The following is a 21,008-nucleotide window of genomic DNA, read 5'->3' on the forward strand; positions in this document are numbered from 1 at the left end:
GTAAGGTGAAATAAATTGTTTTATTTGCACTACTTCCGAATAGATCGGAAAAGCTTACCAAAAACATATGAAAATCAATCAAACCGATCGGAAACCAATATATAAAATTATAATTGCCGGAAAGCCTGCCGGAAAAGTTCAACAATATACAAACATACATATACCAAAGAAAAATTTATATACCTCACATCAACTACAAAAACAACAACACCCAACAAAATGAGGAACTACTACAACCACATGAAATACAAACATGGAAAACACATTTGCATGACACTTAAACATTTCAGCAAAGGAAAAATCAAACTTGCAAAGCTAACCGAACAACTAAAATTTCTGATCTAATTCCAAATCATTTAATTAATACAGTAAAAAATTTAACGATAAAAAGAACTTCCGAGGGAATAAAGAAACAAATGGAAAAAACCAAACACAATTTCCTACTTAAAATTCTAAACATAGAAATAACACAAACAAACATAAACATTAAAACGACCAAAGGCTCAATATACCACACACAACACAACTCAAACGAGCACTGAGCGAACAGGAACTTAACACATTCATCAGTAAACAGAATTTCTTAAGTCAAAAGATAGGAAGAGAGAAAGGCTAAAACACGAACAAATACGTCGACTCAACATCGAAATAAACAACGAGTGGTTCGTCAACAAAACGAATATTGACTTTCCCGAAGAGGTAATGTGGCTTCTCTCGCTTGGCAAAAAATTTACACTACCAACAACACGAAAGAACTTTTCACCAATACATTTAATAGCAGAGGTTGAACAAATAATTCAAGGAATGGAGAAAGAAAATGACAAAGAAGTAGCCAGAAACAAACTAAGCTACAAAATTCAACAATTTAAGAGGCACATAAAACACAATTCCGCCGAAAAATTTATTATGGAAGCCTACAACAAAACTAAATCCTTCTTAAAGTCACACGAAGAAGATATAATTGTAACTGATGCGGACAAAGGTAACAAAACAGTCGTTTTATATAAGACAGATTATACTTAAAAGATTGACGAAGTACTAGGCGACAACAACACATACAAAGTTATTCGAGTCGATCCAACAAATACATTACAAAGGAAAAACAACAATATTGTTGATGAGCTTTATAAGGGAAAATACATAACACAAATAGAGAAGAAATAATTATCCAGCTCAGCGGCAACCGCTCCAAGACTGTACGGGCTACCGAAAATACATAAACCCGATTTTTCCTTGCGTCCTATAGGATCCTCCATTAATGTCCCATGCTACAACTTATCCAAACATGTAGGAAAAATCTTAAAAACATTAATTTCAGAGGAGTACAACATCAAAAATGCATTTGAATTAAAAGAGAGATTGAAAGATACAATCATTAGCCATGAAGATGTTTTGGTATCCTTTGATGTTATCTCCCTCTTTACCAACATACCGACGAACCTAGCTATAAAGATAATCATGACAAAATGGGACAAGATTCAAAACAATACCAACATACCGAGGAATAAATTTCAAAGTATTCTAGAGTTTTGCTTAAAGGACAACAATTATTTTATATGTAACAATAATATATACAGTCAGTCTTTTGGACCGACGATCGCGGATATAATAATGGATGATCTTTTAAATAGCACATACTCGGAGCTCAAAAAGCAGCAGAAAGGCATTAAGTTCATTGTAAAGTATGTGGACGACATATTTGCCATTATCCAAAGAGGTGATGCAAATGTCATACTTAAAACGCAGAACCAATACCATAACAGACTACAATTCAAGATGGAAATGGAAAAAAACAACAGCATACCTTTTTTAGATGCCCGTATAGATAGACATACAAACAATAACTTAATATTAGACTGGTACTCTAAGCCAACCGCGTCTGGGCGCCTAATAAACTTTTTTTCATCACAACCACGAAAATATAAAATTAACACCGCCAAAACCCACATACACAAAATCTTGACTATAAGCCATCAGCAATTTCATGACGACAACATAAAGAAAATGCAAATGACGCTAAAAAGAAATAATTATCCTGACTACCTTATATCTGACCTTATAGAACAAAAATTAAATCAAATTCAACAAAACCCATCACTAGCAACAACAACAAACAATGAAACAAAACAATATAACAGTGTCACTCATATTCCCAGGCTAATACTGTTTTCACACAGAAACTTAATGATCTCATTTCACCTGCTAATGAAATCGTAAATTTTTTGCTTTCACACAGAAGTAACTGCTCGATTAGTATGAAGGATGAGACAGACAATCATGGCGGAACGATACAAGGTGGGAGCATGGTGACATACCTACAAACAAAAAAAATTCCATGTACTTGTAAATTCGATGGACAAATGTCAAAATCGTACTGCGCCGGTAGTTGATGTATCAAATCAAATAAAAAAGGTTATAATCAGCTGTTCGATGCGGCCACCTTGTATCGTTCCGCCATGCAGGCAATGACATTTGCTTTGAAAAATGACATTTTTAAGCACTGAACATACCAAAAACTAAGAAGCGGAAACGGAAGCGGAATGCTGCCAACAGAGTTGCATTGTGCTTTTGACTTCATTAGGCATTCGATTAGCTACTAATGAAATAATAATAGATTCGAATTTTGTAGGGAAGATTGAGCTCAATAAGCGTCTTAATGTAGAAAATTGCCTTTATTATTCAACAAGCCGTCTGTGTGAAAATAGTATAACAGAAAATTTAACACAAGACGTAATTAAACAATAGAACATCACAATAGCTTACAAATCCAACCACACATTATCAAGATGCTTCACAAAAACAAAAACCCCTATAAACAGAGAACAACAAAGCAATGTGGTTTACAAAATAGAATGCAAAGGGAATAACGAAGAAAAATGCAACAAAGTTTATATAGAAACAACTAAGCGCGCTTTGGGTACACGATTAGCCGAACATGAAGCTGATATTAGGAAACAAGAACAAAATGCAGATCTCTCACAACACGCAATAACACACAACCACGTCGCTGACTTCGAAAACACGAAAATAATAGACAAAGAAGCTAGAGAGAAAAAACACCTTGGAAAGCCAAGAATTTTGCAAAATAGGGAAAAAGAATAAGAAAGTGGACACAGATGGTATCGCTGCCACTTACATATTATGTTTATAACATTTTACTTTTAGTATGACAAGTGTACCACAGTAGATGGTATCGTTTTATTTTATATTTTTAATCTTCTATATTTTTTATCTTTTGTTCTTGTAAATTATGTTTTATTTCTTTAATTTAATGCCGTAATTCAAATGTAAGTGAAAATTTGAAAACTTATAAATCAATGTTAAATATTAATATGTGTAATTGTGATAATTTCAAATTAATGTTGTTGTTGTTTTTGTGATTTTATTGTTAACAAATACAGAATTGCTCCAGAAGAAGCCAAGGAAATTTGGCGAAACGTCGAGCTGTAAGGTGAAATAAATTGTTTTATTTGCACTACTTCCGAATAGATCGGAAAAGCTTACCAAAAATATATGAAAATCAATCAAACCGATCGGAAACCAATATATAAAACATCATTATTTATGTTTTTTTGTACGCTGATCATGAAAATGATATTCATTTTACCAAAACATGGTGGGATCAATAGTTTTAAACCCCCACGGTGGTCCTCGACCAACTTTAACCGTGACGACAGTGAAAATGCTGTCAAATAAAATAAAACTTTCAAGTTATAAGTATCCGGAGAAGAAGATGACGCTTAAGATAGGAAAGCAACGCGCTCGTTCTCATGAAGAAAATCGGTGTATTATTTGTTTATTGTGCTGGGGGAAGAACAAAAAAACGATTTGTCTAAGTGCAAATTTAAAATCAAAAATTGTGAATTTATTTGGAAGCTATGATGACAAAGATGAGTGCCTTCCAAAAGTTATATGTCCGTCGTGTAAGAGGAATTTGTATCGGTCAAATATCGGTAAAGAAAAAGTTTCGAAAACTGACTTTTCGAAATTCCAATTAAAAAAATCAACAATACAAGAGAAAAGCTTGAAGTGTATGTGTTTCTTCTGTGAGCTCGCAAGGAAAAAGTGTAAAAACAAAGTTGTTCCGATAAAAGTATTTTCCTCTAAACTTAAGAGCATAGTTGGGGAGTAATGATTAGTAATCCTAATGATTAGTAATCGGATTAGAAGCTTTTATTTTGCAGAATAATTGAATAATTACGATTAGTTGGCTATACTAATCGATTACTTATTGATTCGATTAGAACTAATCAAAAATCTAATCGCGATTAGTGACGATTAGCATATCTAATCAAAAAAAAAAAAAATCGATTAGATTTCTCGATTAGTTTTGATTATATTCGATTTGATCAACTATTTTGAAATATTTTTGTATAAAAAAATTTATCTATTTTTGTATATACTCTCGTTATTTTTTGTTAAATATTCAGAATAGAACATTTTTGGTTATAATTGTTGTTCGCGCCCCCTCTATAAAATATATCATCGCAACCATTGCCTACATAAAAGTTTTCGTATTCGCAATATGCATTTTATCAAAAGTAATAAGCACTTTCTTCCAAAATGATTCCACATGTTTTGAAACGGACGTGCCTCAGTTGGACTGTGAAAGCTCTTTTTATGATTTCAATGATGAAGGTAATTTCATCTATATTATATGATTTTTCAAACTAAATATTATTTTGATTCCAGAACATGATGAGGAGGCGTTAATTCCCAGAACACCAATTTCAGCAAACGAGTCAAATGGTTTCAAAGAAGTGGTTAGCAATCAGCTATATGCGTATTTGAATGACCCGACACCAGGTCCTGAAATTTGGAATAAATATGGTGCACTGAGGGAAGCACGTCTAGCGTTCAATACACCGCTTACGTCATCAGCACCCGCCGAAAGGCTGTTTTCATTTGCTGGAATAGTCAATACCCCAAGACGGAATTCATTGTCTGAATTTTCTTTTGAAAAGTTGGTAGTAATGAAGTCGAATATAAACTTTTTGTGATACATATGTAATATAAATCAGCATATATTTAAAGCGTCGAGAATCTCATGTTTTTTTTTTCAGAACGTGCCTTTAATTTTTATACTACAACTAGTATGAGAAAAAGTGGAGATAGGCCCACCAATAAGTGTACCGAAATGACCAGGGCTATGAGCCGAAGACAACCCCGTCCTTTGCAGTGAAATTTTGAATAAAACTTCTTTTAAGTTTGTTACTTTATGAATTAAATGAAAAAAACAACAAAAATATTTTAAAATAGTTGATCTAATCAAATCTAATCAAACCTAATCGAGAAATCTAATCGAATTTTGTTTTGATTAGTTTTGATTAGATATGCTAATCGTCGCTAATCGCCATTAGATTTTTGATTAGTTCTAATTTAAACAATTAGTCATCTAAAATATTAAAGAATCAAAAAAACTAATGATTAGATTATTTTATTTTTCTAATCGTAATGATTTCTAATACTAATCGAAGTTCCCCAGCTCTGCTTATGAGTCATACAAACAGCACAATAAAAAAAAATGACGAAGTTATTAAAACGTGTCCAAAATGTTTCGTTGTTATCAAAAAAGACAAACACCATATATGTGAAAAGTCAATGATAATCAGCAATGTTAAAGAACGCATTAACAGTTTTGGACTGAAAACTAAAGAACAGTTGGTATCTTCTCTTCTTAAAGATATAAGTAACCTCAAAGGCGGATAGGCTCTAATTCCCTACAGTTATCGCAACATAGAGGTGGTCAACCTTTAAGAGTCACAACTGGGTCACCGAAAACATCATTTGAAGCATTGTTTACCTCTGAAGACTTTCAAAATATTCGTACTACCTTTAATTTAAGTTATAAAGTGACAATTGGAATTGTAACATCGATTCGCGTGGCAACAAAAAATGCGAAAGCTATCGAGCCAAATTTAAAGGAAAAATTATTAAATAAAAATCATTTATTAGACAATTTATTTGAAAGCAAAGTTTTTGATGTTCAACGCGTAACTGGTAAAAATAATTCTTGAGCGTCTGAGACATTGATATACTGCACGGATGTAAAGAAATTGATTGACTTTATAGCAATGGACATACCTACAAACAAAAAAAATTCCATGTACTTGTAAATTCGATGGACAAATGTCAAAATCGTACTGCGCCGGTAGTTGATGTATCAAATCAAATAAAAAAGGTTATAATCAGCTGTTCGATGCGGCCACCTTGTATCGTTCCGCCATGCAGGCAATGACATTTGCTTTGAAAAATGACATTTTTAAGCACTGAACATACCAAAAACTAAGAAGCGGAAACGGAAGCGGAATGCTGCCAACAGAGTTGCATTGTGCTTTTGACTTCATTAGGCATTCGATTAGCTACTAATGAAATAATAATAGATTCGAATTTTGTAGGGAAGATTGAGCTCAATAAGCGTCTTAATGTAGAAAATTGCCTTTATTATTCAACAAGCCGTCTGTGTGAAAATAGTATAACAGAAAATTTAACACAAGACGTAATTAAACAATAGAACATCACAATAGCTTACAAATCCAACCACACATTATCAAGATGCTTCACAAAAACAAAAACCCCTATAAACAGAGAACAACAAAGCAATGTGGTTTACAAAATAGAATGCAAAGGGAATAACGAAGAAAAATGCAACAAAGTTTATATAGAAACAACTAAGCGCGCTTTGGGTACACGATTAGCCGAACATGAAGCTGATATTAGGAAACAAGAACAAAATGCAGATCTCTCACAACACGCAATAACACACAACCACGTCGCTGACTTCGAAAACACGAAAATAATAGACAAAGAAGCTAGAGAGAAAAAACACCTTGGAAAGCCAAGAATTTTGCAAAATAGGGAAAAAGAATAAGAAAGTGGACACAGATGGTATCGCTGCCACTTACATATTATGTTTATAACATTTTACTTTTAGTATGACAAGTGTACCACAGTAGATGGTATCGTTTTATTTTATATTTTTAATCTTCTATATTTTTTATCTTTTGTTCTTGTAAATTATGTTTTATTTCTTTAATTTAATGCCGTAATTCAAATGTAAGTGAAAATTTGAAAACTTATAAATCAATGTTAAATATTAATATGTGTAATTGTGATAATTTCAAATTAATGTTGTTGTTGTTTTTGTGATTTTATTGTTAACAAATACAGAATTGCTCCAGAAGAAGCCAAGGAAATTTGGCGAAACGTCGAGCTGTAAGGTGAAATAAATTGTTTTATTTGCACTACTTCCGAATAGATCGGAAAAGCTTACCAAAAATATATGAAAATCAATCAAACCGATCGGAAACCAATATATAAAACATCACTATTTATGTTTTTTTGTACGCTGATCATGAAAATGATATTCATTTTACCAAAACATGGTGGGATCAATGGTTTTAAACCCCCACGGTGGTCCTCGACCAACTTTAACCGTGACGACAGTGAAAATGCTGTCAAATAAAATAAAACTTTGAAGTTATAAGTATCCGGAGAAGAAGATGACGCTTAAGATAGGAAAGCAACGCGCTCGTTCTCATGAAGAAAATCGGTGTATTATTTGTTTATTGTGCTGGGGGAAGAACAAAAAAACGATTTATCTAAGTGCAAATTTAAAATCAAAAATTGTGAATTTATTTGGAAGCTATGATGACAAAGATGAGTGCCTTCCAAAAGTTATATGTCCGTCGTGTAAGAGGAATTTGTATCGGTCAAATATCGGTAAAGAAAAAGTTTCGAAAACTGACTTTTCGAAATTCCAATTAAAAAAATCAACAATACAAGAGAAAAGCTTGAAGTGTATGTGTTTCTTCTGTGAGCTCGCAAGGAAAAAGTGTAAAAACAAAGTTGTTCCGATAAAAGTATTTTCCTCTAAACTTAAGAGCATAGTTGGGGAGTAATGATTAGTAATCCTAATGATTAGTAATCGGATTAGAAGCTTTTATTTTGCAGAATAATTGAATAATTACGATTAGTTGGCTATACTAATCGATTACTTATTGATTCGATTAGAACTAATCAAAAATCTAATCGCGATTAGTGACGATTAGCATATCTAATCAAAAAAAAAAAAAAAAATCGATTAGATTTCTCGATTAGTTTTGATTATATTTGATTTGATCAACTATTTTGAAATATTTTTGTAAAAAAAAATTTATCTATTTTTGTATATACTCTCGTTATTTTTTGTTAAATATTCAGAATAGAACATTTTTGGTTATAATTGTTGTTCGCGCCCCCTCTATAAAATATATCATCGCAACCATTGCCTACATAAAAGTTTTCGTCTTCGCAATATGCATTTTATCAAAAGTAATAAGCACTTTCTTCCAAAATGATTCCACATGTTTTGAAACGGACGTGCCTCAGTTGGACTGTGAAAGCTCTTTTTATGATTTCAATGATGAAGGTAATTTCATCTATATTATATGATTTTTCAAACTAAATATTATTTTGATTCCAGAACATGATGAGGAGGCGTTAATTCCCAGAACACCAATTTCAGCAAACGAGTCAAATGGTTTCAAAGAAGTGGTTAGCAATCAGCTATATGCGTATTTGAATGACCCGACACCAGGTCCTGAAATTTGGAATAAATATGGTGCACTGAGGGAAGCACGTCTAGCGTTCAATACACCGCTTACGTCATCAGCACCCGCCGAAAGGCTGTTTTCATTTGCTGGAATAGTCAATACCCCAAGACGGAATTCATTGTCTGAATTTTCTTTTGAAAAGTTGGTAGTAATGAAGTCGAATATAAACTTTTTGTGATACATATGTAATATAAATCAGCATATATTTAAAGCGTCGAGAATCTCATGTTTTTTTTTTCAGAACGTGCCTTTAATCTTTATACTACAACTAGTATGAGAAAAAGTGGAGATAGGCCCACCAATAAGTGTACCGAAATGACCAGGGCTATGAGCCGAAGACAACCCCGTCCTTACTTGTTTAATAATATTTACGTTTGCAGTGAAATTTTGAATAAAACTTCTTTTAAGTTTGTTACTTTATGAATTAAATGAAAAAAACAACAAAAATATTTTAAAATAGTTGATCTAATCAAATCTAATCAAACCTAATCGAGAAATCTAATCGAATTTTGTTTTGATTAGTTTTGATTAGATATTCTAATCGTCGCTAATCGCCATTAGATTTTTGATTAGTTCTAATTTAAACAATTAGTAATCTAAAATATTAAAGAATCAAAAAAACTAATGATTAGATTATTTTATTTTTCTAATCGTAATGATTTCTAATACTAATCGAAGTTCCCCAGCTCTGCTTATGAGTCATACAAACAGCACAATAAAAAAAAATGACGAAGTTATTAAAACGTGTCCAAAATGTTTCGTTGTTATCAAAAAAGACAAACACCATATATGTGAAAAGTCAATGATAATCAGCAATGTTAAAGAACGCATTAACAATTTTGGACTGAAAACTAAAGAACAGTTGGTATCTTCTCTTCTTAAAGATATAAGTAACCTCAAAGGCGGATAGGATCTAGTTCCCTACAGTTATCGCAACATAGAGGTGGTCAACCTTTAAGAGTCACAACGGGGTCACCGAAAACATCATTTGAAGCATTGTTTACCTCTGAAGACTTTCAAAATATTCGTACTACCTTTAATTTAAGTTATAAAGTGACAATTGGAATTGTAACATCGATTCGCGTGGCAACAAAAAATGCGAAAGCTATCGAGCCAAATTTAAAGGAAAAATTATTAAATAAAAATCATTTATTAGACAATTTATTTGAAAGCAAAGTTTTTGATGTTCAACGCGTAACTGGTAAAAATAATTCTTGAGCGTCTGAGACATTGATATACTGCACGGATGTAAAGAAATTGATTGACTTTATACTAAATCACGCAACATTAAATTCGGTATTGACGGTGGTGGTGGATTTTTGAAAGTGTGTTTGAGTATCATTAATAATAATTTGGATGAAAGTGAAAACAGATCTACTCGACAAACTTACAAAGATGGTATAGCTGCAAAAAAATTACGTAATTCAAGTGTGAAGAAATTAATGATTATAGGTTTGGTTCCACACATTCAAGAAAATTACGAAAACGTTACGCAATTATGGGAACTGTTAAATATAAATAATTTTGAGTGTACGGTCGCAAATGACTTAAAACTTGCAAACATCCTTGTTGGTGTAATGTCACATTCAAATTTGCATCCATGCTGTTGGTGCTACGCAACTAAAATCAGTCTTGAGCAAGTTAGTGACTACACAACCATAGGAAGCATCCTGAAAAATTATATAGCCTGGTGCGATGCCAGTGGTGAAAAAAGTAATGCTAAATACTATAAAAATTGCATAAGACCACCTGTTATTGAAACTAGTGAGGACAAAGTAATTTTAAATATAATTCCTCCGCCAGAACTACATTGGCTGCCAGGGGTCGTAAATACAATATTCTTCCATATGTTGAAGGATTTTCCGAAAGAAGCTACGTTATGGGCGGAAAGCTGCTATGTTAATCGAGAAATTGTACACGGAAGCCCTTCGTTCAAAGGAAACAGTTGTAAAAAACTTTTAAGTAATATTGATTTATTGATGTCAGTTTGCAGCTTGGGCTGCCTAAAGTACGTGGAAGTTTTTCGATGGTTCAACAAAGTAGTCCAAGCTTGCTTCACTGTGGAACTAAGTCCGGAGTTCGGTGAGTTCGTTGACAAATTCAGGGAAGCACATTTGGTGGCCACCGTGGTGTGATGGTAGCGTGCTCCGCCTACCACACCGGATGCCCTGGGTTCAAACCCCGGGCAAAGCAACATCAAAAATTTTAGAAATAAAGTTTTTCAATTAGAAGAAAATTTTTCTAGGCGGGGTCGCCCCTCTGCAGTGTTTGGCAAGCGCTCCGGGTGTATTTCTGCCATGAAAAGCTCTCAGTGAAAACTCATCTGCCTTGCAGATGCCGTTCGGAGTCGGCATAAAATCATGTAGGCCCGTGCGGCCAATTTGTAGGGAAAATCAAGAGGAGCACGACGCAAATTGGAAGAGAAGCTCGGCCTTAGATCTCTTCGGAGGTTATCGCGCCTTACATTTTTTTTTTTTTATATTTGGCGTTAAATATATCGGTGACACCAAAAGTTCATGCTGTATTTTTTCCATGTAAAAGCTTTTTGTCTGAGCCACAACAAACATAGAAACACTCTCTTGGCCGGAGCATCATCTGCGCTGCATTTTAATTCGCTGGACTATGTGGATGTCTGAGTATAGCTCGTACAGCTCATCATTAAATCTTCTTCTTTACTTGCCATCGCCAACGCGTAGAGGTCCATAAATCTTTAGAAGAACTTTTCTCTCGAACACTCCCAAAGCTGCTTCATCTGCTGTTGTCATGGTCCATGCTTCTACCCCATATAGCAGGACGGGCACGATAAGTGACTTGTATAGTATGATTCTCGTTTGCCGCGAGAGGACTTTACTTTTCAATTGGCTACCTAGTCCAAAGCAGCATTTATTGGCAATTGTGGTTCTTCGCTGGATTTCAGAGCTGATGTTGTTGTTAGTGTTGATGCTGGTTCCCAAATAAACGAAGTCTTTTACTTTTTCGAAATTATGGCTGCCAACAGTAGCGTGGCTGCCAAGGCGCGTATACGCTGACTCTTTGCTCGATGACAGCAGGTACTTCGTTTTGTCCTCATTCACCATCAAACCCATCTTTACCGCTTCTTTTTCCAGTTTGGAGTAAGCAGTACTAACAGCGCGGGTGTTTAGGCTGATGATATGAATGTCATCAGCATATGCCAGTAATTGCACGCTTTTATAGAATATTGTTCCAGTGCGGTTAAGTTCTGCAGCTAGTATAATTTTCTCCAGCATCAAATTAAAGAAATCGCACGATAGGGGGTCACCCTGTCTGAAACCTCGTTTAGTTTCGAACGGCTCGGAGGGGTCCTTCCCAATTCTGACTGAGCTGATGGTGTTGCTCAACGTCATTTTGCACAGCCGTAAAAGTTTTGCGGGGAAACCAAATTCAGACATAGCGGTATATAGGCAGCTCCTTTTCGTGCTGTCGAAGGCGGCTTTAAAGTCCACGAAGAGGTGATGTGTGTCGATCTCTTTTCACGGGTTTTCTCCAAGATTTGGCGCATTGTGAGAATCTGGTCGATGGTGGATTTACCAGTTCTGAAGCCGCACTGATAAGGTCCAATCAGCCGGTTCATGGTGGGCTTCAATCTTTCGCACAATACACTTGAAAGGACCTTATATGCGATACTAAGAAGGCTGATTCCACGACACTTGGTGCATTTTACAGTATCCCCCTTCTTGTGGACTGGGCAAAGAACACTTAGATTTCAATCGTCGGGCATGCACTCGTCCGCCCATATTTTGCGAGAAGCTGCTGCATGCGCCTTACCAACACCTCGCCGCCGTACTTAAATAGCTCCGCAGGCAATCCATCAGCGCCTTGTTGGTTTTCAATCTTGTTATTGGTATTCTAACTTCGTTATAATCGGGCGGCGGGACATATATTCCGTCATCATCGATTGCGGGATCGGGTTCGTCATCTCTGCGCGGTGAATCGCTGCCTCTATTTAGGAGAGCAGAGAAGTGTTCCCTCTATAATCTAAGCACCCTCTGGACATCAGTTACAAGGTCGCCGTTTTCGTTCCTACAGGAGTTTGCCCCGGTCTTAAAACCCTCCGTCTGTCGCCGTATTTTTTGGTAAAACTTTCGGGTGTTATTCCTGGTGGCTAGCAGGTTAAGCTCCTCGCAATCACGCCTTTCTGCTTCTGCTTTTTTCTTCCTGAAAAGGCGCCTCGCTTCCCTTTTCAACACACGATATCGTTCACACACTCCTCTTGTTGCGCTCGCTTTTAACGTAGCCCTGTAGGCAGCGTCCAGCGTTGTCAAAACTACTTCTGACCAAGGATATATAATGTGCCTTCAACGTTATAAGGTCCTTAAAGTCACTGGTGTTACGTCTACTGAACCCAACCATTGCAACAAATTTTGAAACAACGAAGTTAATGTGACTAGAAAAGGAGAGTTTGTTGTCAAAAATTACATCCAATTCTTTACTCTCTTGACAACGATTAAGAGATTTTGCATTTAGTTTGTAGATAAAGTATGTGACAGTTGTCCTTTTGGAATAAGACACAACACAGCATTTGTTGAATTTAAAAATAAATTATTGTCTGCGCACCATCCGGCAAAAGAGTCCAGATCAGAACTGTTAGAAATAGTTTGACAAATAAATAGTATTTTTTGTGAAATATATAGTTTAGTGTTATATTTCAATCATCAAAGGTGAGGAGTGATAGGGAAATATATTTAGTAAAAAGTGCTAGGACAGGAGAAAACATTTTTTTGCGGAAATTGTGCTAAGTCATAAAATAGCTGCGGGGTTAGCATACATGATTTTTATTTATCTTTTTCAAAGCTTCTACACTCGAAAGTATTGCAACTAATGTATCCTCATTCACAGTTTTGAAAAAATAAGGTTATTTCAAAAATTAATTTTTTTCGTCTCCTGTAAAATTTGTAAAAGTTGACTTAGCACATTTTCACATTAAGCTAATGATATATTTGGCTTCTCGGCATAACCGAAAAAATCATGTTTTTCTCGAAATTGAATTACTTAGTGCGCGATAGCTTCTAAAATAACTTGGCCTCAACATAATGCGGACGTCGCACTATGGCGCCTCTGACCGAAAAGCATGGCAAAAATCGAAAATTTCATGAAAGCGTTCGACAAACCTAATACATGTATTTAATAGAGTATTTTCCAGGGATTATGAACGTATATCTCTTTGTAAACAGAGAATGATATTTTAGGAGGTAGAGCCGCTCAAATTTGATCAATTTTTAACACTTAGAAAAATTTGTGGTTTTTGTTCTTTTTTGTTGTATTAAAAATTGTTTTGTCTCTAAATAAAACGGCCTGCTACTGCTTTCTTGTATTATAACGAATAATTGTATATAAACGGATATTTAATTCTAGGTTGAAGCAAAACATAAAATTTGTTTTTGTATTTTTGGATCACAACACAAATGAACAATAGCAAACATTCAAATCAAAACACAAAAGCAGATAACCAAAAGTAAATAATTACCGGCATAGCATATGTACCAGGACTAACAGACATGAAAACGTTAGGTACATACATACCCAACAACACTATAGCTTTTGCTCATCGACCACATAAAATACTTAATACAATATTTACAAAAACTAAAGACAGAACAAAAAAGGAACAACAACACAACGTTATTTATGAAATTAAATGTAATGGCAAAGAAGGCAAACCTTGCGATAAAATATATATAGAAACAACGAAGCGGGCTTTGGGAGTGAGAATAGGCGAACATAAAGCAGACGCAAAAAATAGAAAGATGACGACAGCCTTGGCGCAGCACATCAACAAATTCGATCACTCAGCTGATTTCGACAATACACGAATAATAGATGTGGAAAGCAAAATAAAGAAAAGATTAACGTTGGAAGGGCTTCGAATCCAACAGCAGATAAATAATGCAATGAACTACAAAGAAGATGTAGATAATATCAGCTGTGCATACAAATGTGTGATAACCAACATTTGACGAACAGCTGGGATACAGTGTAGATGGTTTTTAAATATAAAAATTTTGTTTATGTTAAATGTATATATTTTTGTAAAAAGGTGTAGTTAATTTGCAGTCTACAATTTATGTTATGGTATGTATGTACTACAATTTAGAAAAACTTTTCTAATTATGTTTTCTTGTCAAAATAAATACATACATAGTCTCCCTGAAGAATACAAAATAACGTGTCGAAACGCGTAGGAGAAAAAAAAAAAAACTAATGTTTTTCCTTTAAATTGAACGACCAAAAAGCTCTTACAAATAAATAAAATTTGTTTTTTTTTATAAAAGTTGTCGGATCTATCTGTTTTTCGAAAAGCCTCTTTTTAGGACCTTTTTCGAACTTTGATGGAAAATAAAAAAAAAGGACAAAAAAGGTCTCCGTGAGATCTACAGTATGTATTTGCTAAATATTCAGTTATTGAATTCATAAGGTCTACTTGCGTCCAGCTGCGATTTCACTTTTTGCATCAAATAAAGTGAAGCATCCTTGGGTACAAATACGCGCCTGAGCAGGTATAGGTAAGAAGGAGGCGAATTTAGTACGGTCACTTTTGTTGTTGGAATTTGTTAATAAAACCAAATTTTTCGGTTCCAAGCTGCATAATATACCTGGAACTCATTTCTATAATTTAAGTATATAAAGCAATGTTTAATACAACGCCCGAAATCAGTCGTTTTTTGGAGTCTATAGAATAAAGTATTCTGTTTATATAATTAAACATAAATATAGCTCACACATTTTTTTAGTAAGATATACTCGATACTCTAGAAAACTCTAAACTATATGGCTTCCTCTACATTGCAATATAACCATTCGAACTAGAGGAAGACCAACAAAACCCATAGAAGAATGTTCGACCTACACAAGGAAAAGGAAGCTGTCAGATTATACTAGAACTATCGCCACGAAGCATCGGCATCATCTTTCAGAAGCATCGGTTTTAAATATAAAAAGGACGAAGAAAACACCAAGTCTCATATCATAGGAGCAGTTGCGTTAGCAAGTCCAGTGCGATTGCGAAGGATCAAAAACAGCATTCCCACACCCCCAAATGCGCTACCTAGGAGATACACTCCTGAAGAGTCTTTGGCGCCGTTTATAGATCTCGGGTTATCGAATGATAAATATAACATATTGCGTGAGTATTTTAAATTGTCCAAAGTCTAAATAATTAGCTTTCAGGTGCAGTATAAATCTTTAAAATATCTTCATTAGTTCAAAAGTTGGCGGCCACAGTGGTGTGATGGTAGCGTGCTCCGCCTACCACACCGTATGCTCTGGGTTCGCACCCCGGGCAAAGCAACATCAAAATTTTAGAAATAAGGTTTTTCAATTAGAAGAAAATTTTTCCAAGCGGGGTCGCCCCTCGGTAGTGTTTGGCAAGCGCTCCGGGTATATTTCCGCCATGAAAAGTTCTCAGTGAAAACTCATCTGCCTTGCAGATGCCGTTCGAAGTCGGCATAAAACTAGTAGGTCCCGTCCGGCCAATTTGTAGGGAAAATCAAGAGGAGCACGACGCAAATTGGAAGAGAAGCACGGCCTTAGATCTCTTCGGAGGTTATCGCGCCTTACATTTTTTTTTTTTATTTTAGTTCAAAAGTTATAATTTTTGCAAAGAAAAAAACTCAAAAGGCGCCATAGTGCGTCGATTAGAACGTTTTATATTTTTATCATTCATACTTTTCAATATAAGAAGACTGGTTTACATTTATGTTAAACTGCGTCATAAGTATTTTGAACTTAATAAAAATCATGGTATAAACAAGTAAGGAAGGCTAAGTTCGGGTGTAACCGGATATTACATACTCAGCTCATGGGAAAATCACCATGTAGGAAAATTAACCTAGGGTAACCCTGGAATGTGTTTGTATGACATGGGTATCAAATGGAAGGTATTTAAGAGGGTTTTAAAAGGGAGTGGCCCAGAACATCATGTGTGGGGTTCCGCTAATTTATTTATATATGCAATACCACGAACAGTAAGAATTATGGCATTTTTTTTCATTTTTCGTAATTTTCGATATCGAAAAAGTGGGCGTGGTCATAGTCGGATTTCGGCCATTTTTAATACCAAGATAAAGTGAGTTCAGATAAGTATGTGAACTAAGTTTAGTAAAGATATGTCGATTTTTGCTCAAGTTATCGTGTTAACGGTCGAACGGAAGGACAGACGGTCGACTGTGTATAAAAACTGGGCGTGGCTTCAACCGAATTCGCCCATTTTCACAGAAAACAGTTATCCTCATAGAATATATGCCCCTACCAAATTTCACGAGGATTGTTAAATTTTTGTTCGACTTATGGCATTAAAAGTATTCTAGAGAAATTAAATGAAAAAGGGCGGAGCCGCGCCCATTTTGAAATTTTCTTTTATTTTTGTATTTTGTTGCACCATATCATTATTGGAGTTGAATTTTGACATAATTTACTTATATACTGTAAAGATATTACATTTTTTGTTAAAACTTTACGTAAAAAAATTTTTTTTTTAAAGTGGGCGTGGTCCTTCTCCGATTTTGCTAATGTTTATTAAGCGTACATATAGTAATAGGACTAACGTTCCTGCCAAATTTCATCATGATATCTTCAACGACTGCCAAATTACAGCTTGCAAAAGTTTTTAATTACCTTCTTTTAAAAGTGGGCGGTGCCACGCCCATTGTCCCTAATTTTACTAATTTTCTATTTTGCGTCATGAGGTGAACCCACCTACCAAGTTTCATCGCTTTATTCGTCTTTGGTAATGAATTATCACACTTTTTCGATTTTTCCAAATTTTCGGTTGTAGTCCGATTTCGTTCATTTTAAATAGCGATCTTAGATGAGTGCCCAGGAACCTACATACCAAATTTCATCGAGATACCTCAAAATTTACTCAAGTTATCGTATTGACGGACAGACGGACGGACATGGCTCAATCAAATTTTTTTCGATACTGATGATTTTGATATAGGAAGTCTATATCTATCTCGACTCCTTTATACCTGTACAACCAACCGTTATCCAATCAAAATTAATATACTCTGTGAGCTCTGCTCCACTCAAAATTTTTTGACGTATTTGGGGATTTATGAAGTTTCATAATGTTTGTTGTTTTGCTAGAAGCGTTGCCATCCCGTTACTGTTTAAGGGGAAATTGTGGGTTTTCGGGATGAAAATTTCCTTCAGAATGAAAACGCAATGGTCATCTGAGACAATAATAATATGCTTTAGCAGGATTTATGTGCATACATATCTATTGAGAATCAGTAAAACATGCAATTTTATTAAAAAATAGTGGATAATTCCTCATACATTGGTTAATAACTCACACCTTTATGGGAGCTTTACCCCTAGACAGAAAAAAATACACGAAAAATCCTGTTGTTCTAACTTGGCCCTATTATCATGCCTCTACAGTGGATATTTCTCAAGGCATGTTGAGAAAAAGTGTACCTCCAAAATCTGCAGTGAATGGTAGGTGTTTAATTTGTTACGTTTGTGGGACGCCACATCCGTTTCAATGCTAAAAGGGCACAGAATGTGTGTAGGCGGGGATTGCCCCAAGGTGATCCCTGGTACAACGGGCAAACGAACTCTCACAACTAGTCGCTAACCTGCAGAGCTATAGGGCATGTGGACTTGTAGCCAATATATCACCATTCAATTTCATAAAAATTGCGTTTAAGTGTGCTAAACTCTTTAGAAATTGCGGTTTCGGTTTATAAGGACCTCCTTTGGGGAATCAATTGACAAACGTGTATGTTTTGTCAACATGTTCTGAGCAAACGTACGGACACTTAAGAAGGCTATATAAAGCAATTTTCGGCAGATCTATAAACTTATTTAAAACGTTCTTTTCGTGTTAAAATATTTCCAACGCATGCAGCTCATTTTTTTTCTTTTTTATTTCAAATAGCTTTGAAAGTAATTTAGTCGTATCGAAACATTTTTCAATCTGGTAGCTTGTTTTTGGTGAAATTGTCATTGTCCCCGCAAAAGTCAAGGGGCTAACATCACACTAAATGGAACTACCTCTAGTTTTTGTATCATGATAAAAAGTGCTATAAAACTTACTTCTGTAAAATGGGAAAGAAAATTATTTGCAAGGCGTTTTATGGTTTGTAAATTCTAAACGTAGGACGAAGGGGTTTCTTTACGCTATGAAGTTTAAAGGTAACATTTCTTGCTATACTATTTGAGACTGCTTCGCCTGGGAAATATCCTTATAAACTGCGTCCAAGTAACTCAATCTCTGCTCCACATTTATGACCTGAAGATCTTTTATTGTATCTAAAGACCTTAAAAGAATCTTTTGCATACGACCCTGATTAAATTCCAAAAATGTGTGCAGAATATATCTACCAATTTCTTCTGTTCTGTTTATGCTCTCCTTAAAGTAGTGGGGGATCAACTGGCTGAGGGGGGAAGTCCAACCCTCCCCCAAAAAGCCATCGAATCTCTGTAAACAACAACTCGATAAAACCGGCACCCCTGAGTCATTGTGCCGAGCTCAGGGGAGGGAGGACCGTGTTAAGGGTCAAGATCGGTACACAACGGTGACGAACTGGATTGTTAGGGACTTTGATTTTGACTATGTTTAGGAATTGATGACTTTGGGCTGGTAGGTGCGGTATTTTGCCACCTTAGCAGGCCGGGGTGAAACCTTATCGAAACGGCTGGTAGGCTAATGCTGCACCTGCCCACGTCCCGTTAAAACCGTGGCGGGCCTCAAGGTACGTTCCGGCTCCGTCTCCGTTAAGTTGGTGGTGTAGGTGCGGTTGAAGATTTTCCCGCTTTGCGTACGGTCTGGCTCTGAACGCATTACTCATAAGGAAATGCGTCAACCCTCGCGTGGCCTCCCTGCGTAGCATAGATAACCACGAGAACGTTGAAGGGCGACTACACAATCGGCTCCGGATAGCGGCCTTGAGGGGGGACTTTTTAGAATGGACACGACTAACACGAATCCGCAAAGGAAGGGCTGCGGAAGAAGAGCGGTTTTGATGGAAATCCGTCAAATCAATCTTCAACACTCTAAGGCGGCTTCCGCAAATTTGTTGCTCTCCTTGAAAAAGGCGGAGTGGATATAGTCCTTGTCCAGGAGCCGTGGCTGAGTAGTAACGGCAGTAAGATTTCTGGATTAAGGACTGGAAAATTCAACACCTTGGTGCACGGGGAGGCAAGTAGGCATAGATCCTGTGTGCTTGTTAAAAAAGAGGTTAAAGCTTTTATTCTCTCTAATTTCAGCAATGCTAACGTAACCACGGTCTGCCTCGAGCGAGGAAGTAATGAAATGTGGGTGGTCTCAGCGTACATGCCCCACGGGGACGTAGCGAGACCACCACCTGCGATACTGGGCGAAATCACCGCTGAAGCAAGGCGGAGAGGTGTTGGCGTGATCATCGGTGCCGATGCTAATGCCCATCATAGCATCTGGGGAAGCTCGGATTACAACACTAGAGGTGAGTCTTTATTTACTTTTATTGTAGATGAGGGACTTCGTATATGTAATAGGGGGAATGACCCGACTTTTATTACCGCGGTAAGGGAGGAGGTCCTGGACCTCGCCCTGGTTAGTAGAGAACTGGAAGGTCGGATATCTGGCTGGAGGGTTCTCAACGAGCACTCCTTCTCTGATCACCGATATATTCAGTTCTCGGTAAACGAAGAACGTCCCGGTAAAATATCTTTTAGGAACCCTAAAAGTACTAACTGAGACTTGTATTGTAGGAAGCTGAGAGAGCTATTGCCTGCAGCGCCTAGTTAGTTAGTTCGGACCTGTCCGAATCTGAGATAGACGTTCTGGTGGAAAACTTCACCTCGGCAAGCAATAGCGCCTTTCAGCTGTCCTGCCCATTGAAAATTTACAGGGGGAAGGGCAAGCCGCCCTGGTGGTCGGATTCTCTTGACGAGCTAAGAGCGTCCAGTCGGCAGCTCTTCAACAGAGCCAGGAGGAGTAAATTACCCTCTGATTGGGAGCTCTATAAGGTGAGTCTGGGGATTTATAAATATGAAATAAGGATAGCCAAGCGAGATGAATGGCGAAGCTTCTGCGAAAACGTAGAAGGCTGCAATGAATCCGCGAGGCTTAGAAAAATACTCTCTAGAGATCCCGCTCCTCTGGGATATCTGCGAGATGATGGTGAGGACTGGTCGATGAGTAGCGAGGAGTCCCTAAGGCTTTTACTGGACAATCATTTTCCCGATGTCCCAGTTGCGCAGGGTTCTTCGCCTGCATGGTCGGCGGTCGTTGGCCATGCAGAAGTACCTGCCATTCCAATACGGGAAAGTCAAATAACCTGGGCTATAGGGTCGTTCAAGCCCTATAAGTCTTCGGGCCCGGATGGAATCATTCCTGCGCTCCTTCAAAGGTCTTTGGGGATTTCCTGCCGCTGGTTGGCCATCATCTATACTAACTGCATCAGGCTT

At 36.4% G+C, this 21,008-nt stretch overlaps 2 protein-coding genes across 12 annotated transcripts in view; one reads left to right on the plus strand and one right to left on the minus strand.

The window, feature by feature from the left end:
* The window catches only part of LOC137237932 (ATPase H(+)-transporting accessory protein 2-like), a 224,376-nt gene that overhangs the window by 112,067 nt on the left and 91,301 nt on the right, over positions 1-21,008 (minus strand). The gene's annotated exons all lie outside the window — the stretch shown is intronic.
* Positions 1-21,008, plus strand: part of LOC137237929 (uncharacterized) — a 636,630-nt gene that overhangs the window by 108,558 nt on the left and 507,064 nt on the right. The window lies entirely within an intron of this gene.

This window comes from Eurosta solidaginis, chromosome 1 (genome assembly GCF_040869045.1).
Source record: "Eurosta solidaginis isolate ZX-2024a chromosome 1, ASM4086904v1, whole genome shotgun sequence".
NCBI lineage: Eukaryota > Metazoa > Arthropoda > Insecta > Diptera > Tephritidae > Eurosta > Eurosta solidaginis.